This window comes from Rattus rattus, chromosome 13, assembly GCF_011064425.1.
Source record: "Rattus rattus isolate New Zealand chromosome 13, Rrattus_CSIRO_v1, whole genome shotgun sequence".
Lineage (NCBI taxonomy): Eukaryota > Metazoa > Chordata > Mammalia > Rodentia > Muridae > Rattus > Rattus rattus.
Window position 1 is genome coordinate 57,075,147 of NC_046166.1, and position 20,100 is coordinate 57,095,246.

Sequence of the window (20,100 nt, forward strand, 5' to 3'; positions counted from 1 at the left end):
TGGAAGCCAAGAAAGATGTGGCTTAGATAAGTTCCAAATGCTGATCACAGTTGCAGACAAAATATCAAACACTTGCTTGAATTGTGGTGTGATTAAAAGAAGATATATGCTCATACTAAACAGATCATGACATCATGTATTGTTTTGTGTAGTATAACACAAGATTTTTTTCAAAATTGTGTGTGTGTGTGTCTGTGTGTGTGTGTGTGTATAAATATATGCTATCTGACTTAGGTTTTTATTGTTGTGATCAAACACCATGATAAAAAGCAAATTGGTAAGGGTTCCTTGCATCTAATAGCTTGTAATTAATTATCCAGGGAAATCAGTGTGGGAACTCAAGGCTGGAACCTGAAAGCAGGAACTAAAGCAAAGACCATGGAGAAGGGCTGTTTACTGGCTTGCTCATTGTTTGCTCCATCTGCTTTCTTTTTTATTTTAATTTTTTATTTTTCATCTTTATTAAATTGGGTATTTCTTATTTACATTTCAAATGTTATTCCCTTTCCTGGTTTCCATGCCCACATCCCCCTAACCCCTCCCCGTTCCCTTCCATATGGGTGTTCTCCCCCAAATCCTCCCCCCATTGCCTCCCTCCCACCAAGAACCCCATTCATTGGGGGTCCAGCCTTGGCAGGACCAAGGGCTTCCCCTTCCACTGGTGCTCTTACTAGGCTATTCATTGCTACCTATGCAGTTGGAGCCAGGGTCAGTCCATGTATAGTCTTTAGGTAGTGGCTCAGTCCCTGGAAGCTCTGGTTGGTTGGCATTGTTGTTCATATGGGGTCTCAAGCCCCTTCAGCTCTTTCAGTCCTTTCTCTACTTTCTTATATAATCCAAGGCCACTTGCCTAGGAGTAGCTCCACCCACAGTAGGCTGGTCCCTCTCATATCAATTAGTAAATAAGGAAATCCTCCACAGGCTTGCCTCTAAGCCAGTTTTATGCAGGTGTTTCCTCAATTGTGAATCTCTTCTCCCAAATGTCTCTTGTGTCTTCTTCACAAGACACTATTCAGCACATATTTCAGGTGTGGACAAATACTCAGGGAAGGCAGAAGATAGATTAAAAATCCTTTAAGCTAGAGTTACAGACAAGCTTTGAGCTCTTAAACATAAGCCCTGGAAATAAATTCACGTGTTCTGGAAGGGCAAGATATGCCAATTTCTTAATTTTACAATTAGAATGTTTCTTGATTTGTGTGGAATTGAATGAGTTTCTGTTGAAGGTAATGCCATAAAAATGATCTTACGTATGTACAATGCAAAACAAAATTCCTTATCATGGACCACTTGTCCCACCAAACAATAGTTACTTTACCATGATCTGTCCCACACAAAAGCACAGCATTAGAGTGGATCACAAAAAGTCAGGGTGGCTAAAAACTAATCTTACTCTCAGTTTCAAGGAATGGTTGTAATTATAACATTGGTTTCTACCAAGTGTACTGTAATTACTTATAAATTGGAGAGAGGGTGTATTAGTATTAGCACAAGCCCCAGCATCATGGGTAAGAGAGCAGCCAATATTGCTATAGCAAATTTTTTTTAGAAAAAAAATATTCTGTGAAGATTAATGTGCACTCTGAGCCCGAATGGGTATAGTGTTCCTAATAACTAAGCATAATCGATGATATGCTCTGATTCCTTCTTTCATCATAAATATTGTTTACTACTTGGTTATTAATTGACATCATATATTTTTTTGGTTATTTATGGTGATGTCACAGAAAACCAGAAATCTGGTTGTCTCCCTGCTTTTAGGCACACACACATCATAAGAATTATTATTATCAGTGTTACTATACATTTGTATGTATACAGGTATACATATGAATTCCAAAATCTACATCACCAAATTCCAGGACAAGAAACATCCCGCAGTTTTACATAATTCATTTTCCCACCCTGCACTTCTTACTGTGGTGTTCCTTTGACTGCAGTGCTTCACAGAAAACACATAGGGAGGGAAGTTTCCCTTTTGACTTACAATTTCATAGGGTTTCAGTTTATTGTGGTGAAGGTATTGTGGGACAGTTCACACCATGGTAGCATGTTTCAATCTGTTAGATCTACTGACATAACCTAAGACCAAAGAGCACAGCATAACAAGAACCAGGATTTAGCAATAGATTTCAAATACTCAATAATGGTTATCTACCTCTATCAATCATCCTCAATCTCCTAAAGATCCCATAGACTCCCAACATAGTGAGACCAGTTAGAGAACAAGCATTCAAACCATGTGCCTATGGAGAACACTTAAGATTCAAATCATAACATTCTCATACCAACTTAGATTCGTACTCAAATTTGTATATAAGGGATCTAAAAAAATATCTTACATTCAAACTGGTTAATTTTTAACATGCTGCAGTCTGTTCATTTATTTAGTTGCTATCACACAGAACTAATACTGTAGAAGTACATTAAAAAATATTTCTATCATAAACCAAATAGAACTGAATCACAAGGGCTTAACTTCTGAGACAGTGCCTAAGGTGAAAATTGTATATGAAAAACATATCAAACAATAGACTCGGCTGTAGTGAGATAACATCAGTACACATCCTATCTCTAACGGGAATAGGAAGATGGTTCCTCTGTGATCTTGAGTATCCGTATCTCTCATTTTCTGGTAAACTGTATACTGTTGATGTTAAATTTACAAATGGGATAGCTTCATGTTAGCTCTTCAACATTGTCTCCTTACACAGGAATGCACAAATATCATAGAAGTCACAGTGCCCTAAACATGTGTTTTATTTTAAAAGCACCTTTTGTCAGAACTGTAGAGTTAAGAAACACCTTTTTTTTTATAGTAGAGACCCTTTATACTCATTTTAATGGGCTGCACTGGAAGACTCTAAGTATACTGTATCTATTGCTTCCCAGTGGTGTGATTTGAATGAGCCCTATAAAGCCTTCTTTAATTTCAACTTCACAAGAATAAAATGGATTCCTACCATCTGCCTATGAAGATTTTTAGGAATAAGTAAAGTATATAAGAAACATTCATTGTGAATGGTCAAAGTCCATATAAATGGTCTTATACTCAGAATACCTTGAGCTACCTGGGGTCCTACTATATTATCTATGCTGGACCTAATGCCTATGCGGTTACCCAGATACATAATAAAATTTACCCACCTCCTATAATGCGAATCCCTTCTGTGGCACTCTGAAAGTTACATAAAGGATAAAATGACAAAAGAGGGTGAATGCACATTTCATGTATGTTTAAGTCGTACAATAGGATGACAGTGAAAAGGATTGTGTTTGGGAAACACACAATGCAGGCTGGTAAGATTGAATGCAATGGGGGAGGAGGGCTACACAGAAGGGATGCTTCAAAATTATGCTTAATGCATCCCTAAAACCATGTTCCACTGAACACATCTAAATGGCACTAGGACCTTCCATCCAGGTTAAGCACTTCCTATTAATATTGTTATAAGAAAATAGGAGAGGAATGTTCTATGTTCTAAGTTTGTTTTGGCTAAAGGACCTTGACAATAGTCAGTGTTGGCCATTATGGTGTGGGTAAACTGAGGCAGGCAGCTGATGGTGGTCAGTGCTCAGAGATGCTGATAGGGTTTAGTTCAGATATAGTTGGGGCCTGGTGCCTATAGCACCCATGGGTCAGCAGACTTTTCTCTGAGAGAACAAAGCAAAAATCACTGAACCTGTTAACTCCATGGGACCTGCAAGAAAGAAAAGGAAAGAGAGAGAATTCATATATAAAACCACACACTGAGTGGATGAAGCAAAAGACAGACTTCAATAAATTCATATGTACAAATTCAAATATATATGCATACATCCATAATAGATATATACATACATATATACTTACATGCAAACAAGCCTACATACAGACATATAGACATTCATGCACTGAATGATTAGAAGCTCTATCAAGCAGACTCCAAAAATATCACATATACACATATATACATATACACATATGAATATTATACACACAAATCTAGTAAATGAATGGTACAAAGTTCTAACAAGCAGTCTTCAAACATTTTACAAACACATGTACATACATACATACATACATACATACATAAATACACACATACATACATATGTACATTTATACATCCATATATACACACAATTGGAGGATGGAGCAAGCTCCAACATACATCCAGACAAACTTTACATATATACATACATAGAAACTTGATAGAAGGAACAAAGTTCCAACACACCCACAAACTTCACACATGTACATATATACATACCCATACATAGATACACACACACACACACACACACACACACACACACAAACATACACACTTGTAGGGTGGAAGGAGCAAAGTTTCAAAGCCCCCTTACACAAATTTTACATATATACACACATACACAAAGCTGATAGATGGAAGGAAAAATGTTCCAATGACTTTATTCTTTCTCCTATGACTTATATAGCTCAGGGAAATCTTTCAAGCAGTATAAGATTACAATGCGATTACATTTTAATATTCTTCTAGTAGATGACTATGGAAAAACAGTATGTTCTCCAACAACTTTACAAGAAATAACATTACACAGTGCATGTAAAGAAAACAAATTACTCCCAAGAACCTATATACATTCGTCACTAAGCAACTTACTATAGATTAACAAATACAGTAAGCAAGCAAGATAGTTTTCTCTCACTGGCAGGCAGCAATCAGCGATTACAAAGAAAAGATTCATTATTTTTTCATCTATTTTTAAAAGTAATCTTGTAAGAATCTTAAAAGAGATCAAGTACTATTATTGTGAGTGCTAGACATACTACCCAGTGGAAGGCGGAAGCCCCATTAGAGTTTTCATAAAATTCTTAGATTAAAATGAAAGTGACGGCAGCAAGCAGAGCAGAATTCCACACAGCATGACGTCCTCAGGTCACTAATTTTTGGGGTCCTGCCTCAAACAAGGTTCACCCATCTTGGCTCTCCTAAAGGGTAGGCTATGTTTCATTCCTTCTGCCTGGCCCTGGCAGGATCCAAGTTCTCAGTTATAAAACTTAGTTTTTATATTAAAAGTATTTTTGTTTTGAGCAGTATCTAAAAGTTAATGAGATGGGTGTTAGTTTGTTTAGTTCACTTCTTTCCACAGACTCTCTGTTTTCATCTACTCATGGCAGACCTAATAGATTCTGAAATTCCCTGGGCTGGTTTCCATGCTTCCCTCTTGCTCTAAATGAAGAAAAGACATCCCGAGACTTCATTCACAAGACCAACAAACACAATAAACTTAAATAACTTACACCATATGAGTGGTTTCTCTCTGAAATTCTGAAAACCTGCCTGTGTATTAAAGGATTCCCAGGGTAAATTTTAATAAAGTGATGCCCAGCTACTAGCCTTGGCTTTGGACATTTCCATTCTGAGTATAACCTTCCTTCAAAGGAATATGTTTAATCAGTGGATTTCAAATGGGAGACTAGCTAGACACACAGATGCCAGGGATGTGAGCCTGAGAGGAAACACTGGTAAATTTTTCACTATTTCCAACTCCTCAAATATTCATTTATCTAATTACTTTCCTATCTTTTTTAGGAAATGAGGAAAGAAAACTTTCCAGTTTGGTTTAGTTCTGTCTTTATCATGTCGCTTAAGTCAACAAGTCCATGTGTTTGCGGTGCTAGGAGACGTAATCCTTCAAATACACATGGCATATTCTGTTTCATCCTCTTCCATTTCACCCACATAATAAAGCATATAGTCTCTCTCTCTCCTTCTAGTCCAGAGAGACTAGGTAGAACCATCTACCTGCCATATACTTCTGCGATTATTTTGTTTTGTTTCCAATTCTTCTTTGTCTTTCATGTAGTTTCACTTTAGGAACAAAACATTTCTCTTTTCAGCACTTCAACCATTGGATCGAATTTAAGCTGTCCTCAAAAATTGATAGAGTGGCTTACTTATTCATATGTGGGAAGGTCATGTTGATAGGCTCATTCTTCATTACATGTATGAGACAATCTCAGTGCTAACTCAATGTTTGCCCGTGACCCTGAGAGTAAAGCTTACTTAAGTTTAAAAGAAAATTAAAAGATTGCTGCTTGCCAATGGGATGGGTCTCAGTTGGGCCGGTTATTGATTGGCCATTCCCTCAGTCTCTGCTCCATCCCTCATCTCTGCCCTTCTTGTAGACAGAATACATTTGGTTCAAAAGTTTTGTGGGTGGGTAGTGTTCCTATTGCTCTACTGGGGTTTCTGACTGGATACAGGAGGCGGCCTCTTCAGGTTCCATATCCCCAATGCTGTGAGTCACTGTTAAGGTCACCGCCACTGATTCTTGGACCTGGGTAACTCCCTTAGCCCAAGTCTCTGCTTCTTCCTAAGATACAACCTGTCTCTCTACCCTCATCAGTTGCAGATTTCCATTCATTCTCATGGCCATCACTATTGGCCCTCCCCATACTTGATCTTGAGGCCTCTTCCCCTCCATATTCCCTCTCCCACCCAGTTCCCTCAATCCATCTGCTTTTTATGACTATTTTATTCCCCCTTCTAAGTGATATTCAAGCATCCTCTCTTGTGTCTTCCTTCTTGTTTAACCTCTTTGGGTTTATGGAGTGTAGTATGGGCATCCTATATTTTCTAGCCAATATCCACTTATGAGTACATACCATGACTGTCCTTTGGGCGCTGGATTACCTTACCCAGGATATTCCCAACTTCTATCCATCTTCCTGCAAAATTCATGATGTATTTGTTTTTAATACCTAAATTGTATTCCATTCTGTAGATATACCACATTTTCTTTAACCATTCTTCAGTTAAAGGACATCCTTGACTCTATTAATGATGCTCTGTAATGCTTGCAGACAGTAGTCTAGCATGGCTGTCCTCTGAGAGGCTCCACCCACAGCAGCTGACTCAGACAGATGCAGACACTCACAGCCAAACAGTGGATGGAGCTTAGAGACTCTTATGGAAAAATGGGAAGAAGGATCATGGAAAACTGTAAGGAAGAGGAAGTTCACAGAAAGACCAACAGAGTCCAATAGCCTAGGCCCCGTGGCTCTCAGAAACTGAGTCACCAACAAAAGAACAGACACAGGCTGAACCTAGGCCTCCTTGCTCATATGTAGCAGATATACAGATTATTCTTCATGAGGGTCCCAAACAACTGGGGCCAGGGCTATCCCAAAAGCTGTTGCTTGTCCACAGAATATGTTCTTCTGGAAGAGATACCATGTCTGGTCTCACTTGGAGACTTGATTTGCCAGGGTGGAGGAATACCCAGAAGGGCACCCACCTGCTTAGAGGAGAAAGGGAGAAAAGAGTGGGGAAAGATTGTGGGAGGAAGTGACGGGGAGGCAGGCAGTATGTGGGACATTATGATTAAGTAAAAAAAAAAATAAAATTAAGAGAAAGTGCTATATACATTGGTACAGCTATGAAGAGTTTGTCATCTGAAATAAACCCATTGTCCATGTTGAAATACTACAACCAGGCACATAAAGTGATTTATCAAAATCTCTTCTGTTGTTAAAATTATAAGTTAAAAGTAGAATTTGCATATAATAGCAACATATCTCTTGGGCGCATATTAAAAAAGAAAGAAATTGGTGTCATAAAGAAATCTATTTGCCATAGTCAAGATGTGGAGTTACCTATCAATTGGCAAGTTAATAATGAGTGCTGTTTACAGAATTTGGCACAGTATTTAGGACTTGAAGTGAGGTATCCATGATGAATCTGATAGATAACATAGCAAGTGAAATGATAAGACACAAAAACTAAATACCACATGATCTCACATATATGTAAAAGCATAAAAATCTAAATTAAAAGAAATAGAGAAAAATATGGTAGGTCCCAAAGCTAATAAAAAGCCAGGTGAGGAAAGATGATAGCAGTAAGTCACAAATCAAATGAAATAAAAGTCCTACCCTTGATAAACACAAATTCTTTACTGTGAAAGGCACAAAGCAATGAATGGCTAATAAAAGCTAAATAAATGCACACACCATGCAAAATATTAACTCACTAATATCTAAAATTGTTAAAGTAGAATATATTGGATAAATACTCTTACACTTGTCAAATAATTAATTTTCACTAGTTTCAAAATAGTAACTTCAAAAGTCATTCCCTCAGATGTTGGAATTTATGTTTAATCATCGTTAGCATTGTACAACTTATATTATACTAATAAAGAGTTATAATTACCAGACCATTTTGATTTAGATTGTTATAGTTGGAATAGATTCATTAGAATCTGTTACATTCCATTTATGAGAGACTTTTATATACATCTATACTCATATCTCCTGTGTACTAACATGTATGTAAAGATGTCTATGAAGTAGCCCCTATGGTACATTAGATACATGCGGCAATGCAAAGCATTGGCCTTTCACGATGAATAGTGTGTAATTTGATCACAGGAGCTCCAGCTGCCTGCCACAAAATCTTATCATCTCTATGACACTTCAGCTCAGCCTCAATTTCATTTTGTTGTTATTTGAACAATTTGTTTCCTTCCTCATGATTATCTCCCACTTACAATTTGGCTTTTGTATTGTACTTTTGTTTGCTCTGTTATGTTTGAGTTATGGTCTCCTGTAACCCCGGCTGCCCTTGAAATCCTTATCCTCCTGCTTTGAGTTCCCAAGAACTGATTACAGGCAGATGCCCTGCTATCTTCCTCCTCCTCTGTTTTTGCATACACTGAGTTTCTTGAAACTGAAAAATAATTATTTCCTCCATATGTGAGGGTTATGCAGTATCTTTTGTTTTTCAAAAGGTTTGTGATATAATTGTATTATGACAAGCACCTGAGCAATAATTATAGAAGAGACAAGGCTATAATAAACATAAAATCTCTTTGTGACCCTCATGGGCACCTTCAACAATTTTAGAAAGTCAAAATTGTGATGTGATTTCCATTCTATAGACAATGGATTCTGTTGAAGGCTGTGGCTTTCCTGAGCATGAATCTTTGCACCTTCCTGTTGGGGCACATTTGTCCTTTGATTATTAAAATTATGATATTTTGACTGAGAAAATAATTCAAAAACTTTAAATCAATTTTCCTATATTTCTGGACTTTATTGATTATAGCATTAGCTTGGAGTTCTAGATGTAACTGTGCATCCCGACTTTAGTGTTGTCTGTCTGATGACTGTGGAAGGCCATAGAACTTTGCCAATGGAGATTATACTAGTCCAGGATTCACAGTATTTTTCCCTCCACTTGAACAAAGTCCAAGAGGTAATTGGTAAAATAGAGAAATGGCTGGCATCATTTACTTTGGTGTATTATTATCTTGGTACACGGCTGTAATGAATGCCATTCAAGGAAGCCAGATGCATCAGCTTGGGAAAGAGCTTGAAGGGGTGCATTGTTATCATTGATATTCATTGCTGTTGTGGACACGATCATTATGAGGAATAAGGATATCTGCCAAGTGTGTGGGGAAATCACAAACTGCCATCTACCACAATAGAAATTGTCTTAACAAAGAAAGAAATTAGGACATGTTCTTTGCTAGAGAACAGTGTCTCATCCAAGGGCAGAACTAATGACAAAGAAGTCAATGTAGGAGAGGCAAACACATTGGTTATAGGCTGACTGACATGCTTGGCAGATCTGATGTCCCTTAGGATAATATAATAACTAAGCCTACCTAGAATATATTTCTTTTCCTCTTGTGAATAATACCCAGACCCTGGGAGTCTGAAAAAATATAGTTCAAAGAAGTTTTTACAACTTATGGAAGAGGATCACTGTTTAAATTGAAGAAAAAATTTCTAATTATAGCACTGAACAAAACTAGTATTGTGATGTATGTGAAACTGGTTGGAATCTCTACTGTAAAGAAAAAATATTTTTGTATTTCAATTTTTATCATTGTCTACATTAAAGGAAATAATGCAGTTGTTGTTTGTTTGTTCGTTTTCTGCAACTGGATAGCCATTTAAAAATAGGAAGGTAGAACCTGGTTTAGCTGTCCACTGAGAAGCTCTGCCAGAGCCAGACCAATACAGATGCAGATGTACACAGTCAAACATTGGACAGATTGTAGGAACCCCAATGGAGAAGTTAGGGCAAGGATTGTAGGAGCTAAATGGGTTTGCAACTTCATAGGAAGAACAGCAAATCAACCAACCAGATACCCCAAAGCTCCCAGGGACTAAACCACCAACCAAAGAGTACACGGGATGGAGGGGAGATACATGGCTCCAGCTAGATATGTAGCAGGAGATTGCCTTATCTGGCATCACTGGGAGGGGAGCCCCTTGGTCCTGTGGAATCTTGATGATCCAGGAAAGGAGAATGCTAGGCCACTGAGACAGGAGTGAGTAGGCAGGTGGGAGAGTACCCTCATAGAGGTTGAGGGGAGGTGGAGATAAGGGGCTTGTGGAGGGGAAACTGGGAAGGGGATAACATTTGAAATATAAATAAAGAAAATAACAAATAAAAATAAAATAAAAATAGTAATAGTAAAATAAAAATAAAAATAAAAAATAAAAGAAGCCAACTTTGGTGACCTGCTTTCCCTTAAGTGAGCACCACTGAGCTTTGAAATTACTTTTGATTTGACTTCACAAACTCATGCCTATAGGAAGGAAGTCTTCAAATTTTCTCTATACCAAAAGACAAGTACTAGGCGTCATGTTGAGTTGGTTAGACTTGCCCATGAGCAGAAGAGTAGAGCCAGCATGAGAAGAACAAGAGAGCACTATCTGTCGATGAATCTTGCATGAGCATATTTTCTCCTAATCAAGCTGGAAAATCAAAGAGGATTAGCAAGATATCAATGCTGGAAAGAAGAGTCATTAATTTAGAAAGTTAAGAGTAAGCTAGTCTTCAGCCTGCACAGTGGGTCAGTTCTATTTTTATAGATGTAATGGGAGTATTTAGTAGACTCCAATGTGGCTGTAGCTCAGCCTGTATAGTGGACATTGAGGCTGCTTTCTGGAGTGTTACAGAGAAACTTACCAGAACTGGATTTGGAAAAATCAACAGTTTAGAGGAAAATGAGGAGTTTCTATGGCCATCTGAATCTTATTTCAGTTTGCCCAATAGTTGATCATGCCATTCTTATGCTGAAAACCCTTTGTACATTACCATCTAGTTAAGCTAAAGATTACATAGCCCCAAGTGAGACAGAAAAATCAGGATTCATCCTGGATGATTTTGTATTGCTCTTCACCTTGTGGGAACAATAGCATTAGCCACACTGAATCTTCCAGGCTCTTTGAGCTCATTATACTCAGTCATGTGCCAGAATGAAGCACATGGCATCTCATTTCTCCAATCACTATGGCTCTCCCTTGCTATAATACTTCAAGGCTTAGCTTCAGTTGGATGTGCTTGCACACTCTTCAGATGTATTCACTTGGGACACTGAAGCAAAATAAAATGACAATTTCAGGGACACTTTTTTAAAATAAAAGGATTGGCTGCTCTCACATTGCCTGCCTTTTTTATGTACACATGAAGCAATCCTCATTTTTCACAATAATATACATCCAGAGGTATGACCAGGCAAGCTAAATCCAAGCACGGTGATTTCTATCATCCATAAGAGAAGTTGTAATAGTTTTCTTGACTTAAAAAAATCATAATATTGAAAGCACTATATTAGTTATAATTGCAAAGGGAATATATAACAAGGAAATGAAAGGTTATTCGGTGTGTTATAATAATTGAAATATTAGCAACACCAAGACATTTTTGAAATATGAAATGGCTAAGATATATCTTTAAAAGATTAATATCCTTAGCAATTAAAGGAATTAAAGCTTACAATGACTTAGAGATTTCCTCTTATCCCATAAGAATTTCAAAAAGTAAAGAGCATGACTAACAGTAAATAATATCGAGAAGAAAAAGAAGGGAACTATCTTACAATGTTAGTGATATTGCAAATGGCAATCATTGTGTAAATGAGTGTAGAGCATTCTCAAAGTAGACCTGCCATTAAATGCATTGATACAACTTTTTGGCATACTCCCAAACATATCAACGGTCCAATCCACAGATACTTACTCAGCAATGTTCATTGTTACTTTATTATAATAGTAGTAAATTGAAATAACCTAAACGTCCTTCAACCGATGAATGAACCCCATGATGCCCAATCTCTCATAATTGCTTTTCTTATTCATATTCAAGAGAGAAAAATTCAGCTCACCTCTTAAAGCAATTCTAGCTAATGTTGGTTATTTCAATAGGGATCAGTGTGAAACATTGCAAGAGAGTGAACAATACTAGGAAAGGTTAGGTAGTTTAGAAAAATAGTTTATAATGAACATGTTCTCACCATTGTGAAGAGAATCAAGTAGCCCATCAATAAGTGAAGGGAGATTTGAAAAGAGGTGCATATACATAATGGAATATTATTTATCTGCAAACTTGAAATCACTAAATTAGTAGATAAATAGATGGAGCTAGAAAATATTATTCTGAAGTAACCTAGCCAAGAAGGAAAAAATACCACATGCTCTACTATTTTTTGGATCCCTGTTCCCGAATCTTTAGTAGATGTGAATTATACATTCCTACAATAAAAGAAGAATAAAATGAGACAGAATTAGGGAGTGTAGAAGTAGTTCTAGAGAAGAGGACATGGGTGCCGTGAAAGTAAAATTGAGAATAGCAGGATGGGGCTATAACTGGGAAGCAGAATGAGGGGGCCAGTGCACAACAAAAAGGATGGGAAGTGCGATAAGCAATACTATGGCTATTAGAAAAGATTGCTATGGATCATATTAATTTATGTTTAATTAAAAACAGATATATTCTGCAAGGAGTGTGTGTGTGTGTGTGTGTGTGTGTGTGTGTGTGTATGTTTAAAATGAAGTTATGCTACTTGAGGCAATAATGCTTTCCCTAAGAACTATAAGCAATCTAACAAAAAACAAACAAACAAAAAACCAAAAACACAAAACAAAACAAAACAAAACAAAACAAAAAAACAATGTCAGGTAGAAACAACCTTCACTTGAGATGTTGGTTATGGGAGAGCAAGAGAGCTATGGCATAAGGTAAAACAACTTTAGAATCACTCAGTAGGAAAAACTTCATGCCTGATACTTTAAATGTAGCCAACAACCCATGGCTCATAGTATTCATGGACCTTAGAATATAATTCACTGCTGTCATATTCAAAAAAAAAAACAAAAACAAAAACAGAGAATTGCTAACTGCAATCTAAATAATCACAGATATATGTTGCTGTCAATTCTCATCAAAGAAGCTTTATATAGCATATGGATTGCTACAGAAACTTAAGACTGGCCAGAATTCAAAAACGAACTGACTGGGCAATACCCAACCTCAAATGCTAACTTTACAGCACAACTTCTGTGCCTAACGATAAGGAAACATTATGGAAGAGGACCTGGGAACAACAACCAGGTCCAACCATAGGTCCAAGAAGTCTGCTTTAAGATGTCGTCTATATACAACAGGAAAGGAGCACCTATAAAATCTCAGCAATATAATTGCCTAAACAATACCTGTACAATGACAACGCTAGTTGACATGACAGTGTGGATAAAGAATATCTCACTAGGCGCTACCCCTTGGTAAAGAGTTTCAGGCAATTAATGACTGCTAAAGAAGGGAAATCAGTCTTCTTTAAGGATGATCCCCTCAATAGGTTATCTTATCACAAACAGCCACAAAACATGTCCATCTGAGCAACAAGAACAACACTAAATGGATTCAGTAGGGGGAACGTATATATATCTTATATATAATAAGAGTAATAAAGGTGATGTTGCACATTTGGGAGGAGTAAGGGAACACGGAAAGAGCTGGTTAGAGGAGAGATCTATGGGGAAATTATCTAAACACAGACATGCAGTAGTCATGTAAAAAATTCAGAAAAACAATTTTAGAATTATAATATATATATAACATGTGGAAAAACTACATAAGAAAGACATTTTGTTTATATCTTTGTGTATTTGTCTTTGTGTATCACGATTACTATCCCTTCATTTGTTGATGGGCACCTAGGTCTTAGTCCCAATATCAAGAACATTTAATCATTTTAAGCCATTTATCTATACTACATAAGTTTCTCTAGTTTGATTCCTTATTCTACAATTTCACATACTGATTCCTATTGAAAGAGTCAATATAAACTAGAATTATTTTAAGAGTTGAGCTGAATTTCTTTCTTTCTTGAACCCAAATAATAAAAAAATGCTTATCAGATATTGGGTGTGGTTATGTACTCAGAATGCAGATGCAGGTATCTTCCACATTTCCTAATTCTATATAAATGATTAAATAAATAAATACTAAGCAAGAAGGAAAATATCTTATCTGTACTCAGGCCTTGGGTTTCACTTGGTTGTGAGTTTGGTTGTTCAGCCTGTTGAAAATGAATCCTCTTGAAAAGGGAACTCCTATGGTGTTCTACAGCAGATTAACTTGTTCAAGGGCCAAGTAACAGATTTCCTTCCCCTTCTCTATCCTGACAGCTTACTCTTTTCATTTCATCTTTGTATATATTTAAAAAGAAATGCAGCTTTCCTTGTGATTCCTGACAGCTCTATTGTTTAAGATTCAATGAGTTTTCCCTCCTGAGAAATCCAGTCACATTTGCTAATTTTGATTTAAAGCTAATGTTTGATACTCAACTCATGAATCCCACTTAACACACATTTAATGAGTCTCTGCTCCCAACCCTGTATGAGGTATGAAAACGGCATTTCCAGCTACTTGGTGAGGGAATCATGACAATGAGTGTTTGGATCCCAGTAGAAGTCAGAGTTATTGGAATTAGGATCTCGTAGGTCCTGGAAACTTCATCGTTGCAATTTTAGTGGATCACTTGCTCAAGCAGGAACTGCAGTATAGGTGCCATGTATGCACATAAATATAAGAGATCAGCATATTATAATTATAATGTTCAATGTCCCATAACAAAGAGCCAATATGTACCGAATTCTTAGATATCTAGAAGTTAAAGGAGCAATTGAAATCAGGTACTAACTTATGGATGATCAGGAAAAAGGTGTTTGGAGTATATTGAATAGGAAAATGCGAGAATCAAAGCCAAACTGTATGCTCTGTTGTAATTTGTTCTGATAAGAAGGTTGACCAAAATGTGAATCCTTCATTCCTTTAAAAGGGGAACAAGAATATCCTTGGGAGGGATTAGGGAGGCAAAGTTTAGAACAGAGGCAGAAGGAACAGCCATTCAGAGCCTGCCCCACATGTGGCCCATACATATACAGCCACCAAACTAGATAAGATGGATGAAGCAAAGAAGTGCAGGCTGACAGGAACTGACAGGAACCAGATGTAGATCTCTACTGAGAGACACAGCCAGAATACAGCAAATACATAGGTGAATGCCATCATTAAATCACTGAACTGAGAACGGGACCCCCGTTGAAGGAATCTTAGAAAGGACTGAAAGAGCTTGAAGGGGCTCGAGACCCCATATGAACAACAATGCCAATCAACCAGACCTTCCAGGACTAAGCCACTACCCAAAGACTGACCCTGGGCTCCAACCTCATAGGTAGCAATGAATAGCCTAGTAAGAGCACCAGTGGAAGGGGAAGCCCTTGGTCCTGCCAAGACTGAACCCCCCAGTGAACGTGATTGTTTGGGGGAGGGCGGTAATGGGGGTAGGACGGGGAGGGGAAGACCCATAGAGAATAGGAAGGGGAGGGGGTAGAGGGATGTTGGCCTGGAAACCGGGAAAGGGAATAACAATCAAAATGTAAATAAGAAATACCTAAGCTAATAAAGATGAAAAAGAATTTTTAAAAATTTCCATGAAAAAAAGAAATACCCAAGTTAATAAAGATGGAGAAAAAAAAAAGAATTGCAAAAGTAAGAGGCGACAAGACTTAAATTACACAGAGGGGAAACATAGAAAGGTGTGCTTACCATCATATTTGAAATGGAGTGTTTGGCTTTTGACTATGGGAGAAAAGATAAGAAATATATGATATTTGATTATATGTCATATATATAATTTATCCACCACCTGAGTAGCAATAGCTCGTAATCCACCTATCTACATTGCGTACAAACACAAGACCCAAGTAGGCCAGTGGCACAATGTACAATGCTGTTTATATTTCAGCTATAAAATCTGAGAAATATTTGGTCAAAAGCCTATATTTAGAAAACATTCTTCAAACTATACAGGTTAGATTTTTAAAAAAAAAAAATTAACAGGCCCCTAAACTTAATAACATTCTCAAATTTTCTCTGACTTTATCTGAGTGGTAAAACTGGGTGATTCCTTCTAAAAGTATAAACTGTTACAATAAAATCTCATTTCATTATAGCCAGATCAACTAAGTGTGCTTCTATAGAAAATCACATCTAGAATCTTTAAAATCATTTGTAGTTTAAAAATATTCTTGAACAAAAAGGACCTAAGATGTGTTTGACAGTTAATAGAAATTATGTTGCTTTCTTGAAATATCTAATGGCTGTGGTGTTTATTATATTTAGAACATGTTAAATATATTATAATTTCTTTGATCTTATGAACATCTAGTTTCATCCTGAATCTGCAACAGTGATTCTGTTGTTTTTATATCAAAATGGGCTCTTTGGATAACGTGTATCAGACACCATAGAACTTGGAGAATAAAGTGCCTATCTGTAGGCATAACATGCCCATCTCTTTTGGGTTCTATGATTCCCAACAGGAGACTTGTACAAGATTGGGTTCATCAATATTTTCTCAAGGGGAGTAAAATTCCCCCCAACTCTCACAAGATAATATATAGACAGCAGTTGGGTGGGGAGGCCTTGAAGCCCCATCCCCATCTTAGGGTATGTAGATGATTAGTGGTTTGGGGCAGGGACTCTTGTCCTTGGTTTAGCCACCCATGAGTTGTTCACAGTCCTAGAACTTGCTCCACATCTATGCTTCTGTAAGAAAAGCCAACTAAAATCCCTGGTTCAAGAGATTGGACTCAGATGAAATATGTTTTAACTGTGGTCTATGTTTATGGAGGATGAATAGATATATTAATTTCACTAGGTAAGGTTCAAAAACACTCACATAGAATGCTGATGAATTTCTAGAAAGATTCAGTAGACTTCAAATTTAGTAAATGGAAGGATGAAAGACACAGGGCTGGTATTTTTATTATAGGAAGTGCAAACCTGACTTGGTGAATGTCCAAACGCTGAATAACAGAACTAGGAGTGAAGACCTCATGTGTTGCAGCTAGAGCAAGGGGGTTAATTTTTAGAGATATAATAGCATCCAATTAAACAGCAATATTCTGGGTATGTTCACTAAGTGACCCTAATCTTTAGCATATACTCACCCCTTGGCAAGTAAGTCTTCCAAACATATTACATAGTTGAAGTCATTCATCCCTCTAACTACTCTATAAATACTAGCAGCATTTTTTGCTTTACTGAATGTGAACTTAGGCAGACATTTAATTAGCTAATAGAGCCATGATCCAGACAGAGCTGTAGACTTATCCCCAACTAATAGCATGCCTGGGCCTCATGGCAATATTAGTACAACCATTTCCTGTTGGCTGTAAGGACATAAGATCTCTGAGCATCTTCTTCGAGATCTAATACTTTCAGGCTGTGCTGAAAATTTCAGTTTTGCTAAATACTTAAAACCCATATCCTTTTCTGTGTTGTAAGACATCAGTCATTAAGGTTGGTTACTGCCTTGGTCGCAAATGTCTCCAGAAAGAAATGGAAGTTACCTTATAAGTTTCTTGAAATGCAGAACTGGAGGTCTTTCCTTATCTATTAGCCGGTCATTGACTGCAGATGTGAATGAGCAACGAACTTGGCTTCTGTTCATTTAGGGTATACCCTTGGCCAGTCACTGAAGGCCGGATTCCCAACAGACATATAGGAGAGACAAACACCAGGGTGCATCCTTAGCATCCTTAGTCACTGCAGATTATAGCTGCCTGCTCATGAGTTCTCCAAAATGTCATGGCACTTTAACTATCAGGAAACAGAAAGAAAAAAAGACATTCGTGCCTACTTTCTTTTAAAAGTAATTTGGTTTTTGTTGTGGTTCAGAGTGGTCCTTTTCATTACACTTGTCCCATGAATGATTTTTGTAAGCTGTTAAGTGAGAGTGACGTGACATAAAATGTAGTCATTCCTGGTTCATCAAATGTGATTGCCTCACATGAGACAGGCAGCCACGGTAAAGAGGAGAAAGAGCTTAGAATCACACCAGTACTCTGGCATGGAGTTTTGGTTTCTGGGTTTCATCCGCTGACAATTAAACACACTGGAAAGATTAAAGACAAAACTCTAGAAATAAGCAACACATGAGTTTGAAACTGTGCATACACTTCTGAGCAATGTGATAAAATCTTAGGTTGTTCTACTCTAGCCTGCCTGGGATCCTCCTTTGATTCAGTACATCTGCAGTGTGTACGCTACTCATTCAGAAATCATTTAGAAGTTGTCTTGGAATGTGGTCAGCTTTATGCTCACGGAACCCATATTTTACTTCATAATAGCACCAAAACGGACTGGTGACTTGGGCATGTTGAAGAGAATCATGACATGCCTGTAAATGAAAAGTTGAGACTACATTGTACAACATATGCTTTTAGAAACCATCGGCACCCAGGGACACATCACATTTGTTAGAGTATGTGGTTATTACGGTTCTGTTTTTAATGAGTTACTGTGAGTAATTTTTCCTATCTTCCTAATAAAAATATAACTATAAAGGACTAGAGAAATGGTCCAGCAATTAAAAGGACTGGCTGCCCTTTTAGAGGACCCAGGTTTGGTTCACAGCATCCACACAGTTAGAAAACTACCTAACAGTAGTTCCAGGGATCCAGTGCCTTCTCTGGCCCTTATGGGTACTGAGTGCATCCATGATACACTGTCATCTGTGTAACAAAACTCCTATACAAAGGAAATACATAAATACATGTTTTTATTTATTTACTTACCCACTTACTGTCTTACTTACTTACTTTATAACCAACCACAGTTTATTTTCCCTGTTTTCCTCCCAGTACTTACCCCCATCTCCACTCCCTTCCATCTTTTCTCTTCAGAAAATGGGAGGTCTCCTTGGATACCAACCATCCCTGGCATACCAAGTTTCAGTAAGACTAGGTGCATCTTCTTCTATTGACACTAGACAAGGCAGTTGTCTTAGTTAGGGTTTTACTGCTGTGAATAGACATCAAGATCAAGGCAAGTCTTATAAAGGACAACACTTAATGGGGGCTGGCTTACAGGTTCAGAGGTCAGTCTAGTATCATCAAGGCAGGAACATGGCAGCAACCAGGCAGGCATGGTGCAGGAGGAGCTGAGAGTTCTACATCTTCGTCTGAAGGGTGCTAGGAGAACACTCATTTCTAGGCAGTTAGGGTGTGGGTCTTATAGCCCACACCCACAATGACACACCTACTCCAACAAGGCCACACCTCCTAATAGTGCCACTTCCTGGGTTGCACATATAAAAATCATCAGAGCAGTCCAGTGGGAGAAAAGGGTCTCAAAGTCAGGCAACAGAGTCAATGATAGCCTCTGCTCCGAGAAAATAAATTTTAAAACTTGTACCCTGAGTGTGTGTATAGTGGAGGATGAAACGACATATAGGATTTTTGGTTACTATCTTCATTTCATTTTTATACTGATATACCAGGAACTTGCAGATCCAGTTTGTGGGGAAAATGTCCTTTATAAAAGAGAAACGAGAGCCTATGGTTGAATAAATTATGTATTCTACTTGTACCTGGCTTTCCGTCTCTCTAAAACATCATTATCTTTTTTAATCTAAACCAAAGTCCCAAACTGTGGGACAGTAAAACCATACCAAGAAGCTTGGTGGGTAAAGCAGATTGAGATTCAGTGGACACACATCTGAAACTTAGGTGACTCCCTGCTCCCTGCCAGATTCTTGGCCTGAAACACATGCCACACTCCACGTATAAGGAAATGTTACCTGCGGTCTTGTAAGCCCAGAACAGAGTTCTTTGTGCTAATGAGGTACCCAGAGGCCCTGAGGGCTTAACCGATAAGCTTCCTTTCCCAGACATTCCTCCCTGCAAAAGGTATTTAATCTCAAGTCAGACACCTAGAAGTGGTATGCATCCATTTTCCACCATGAACAGTCAATAAA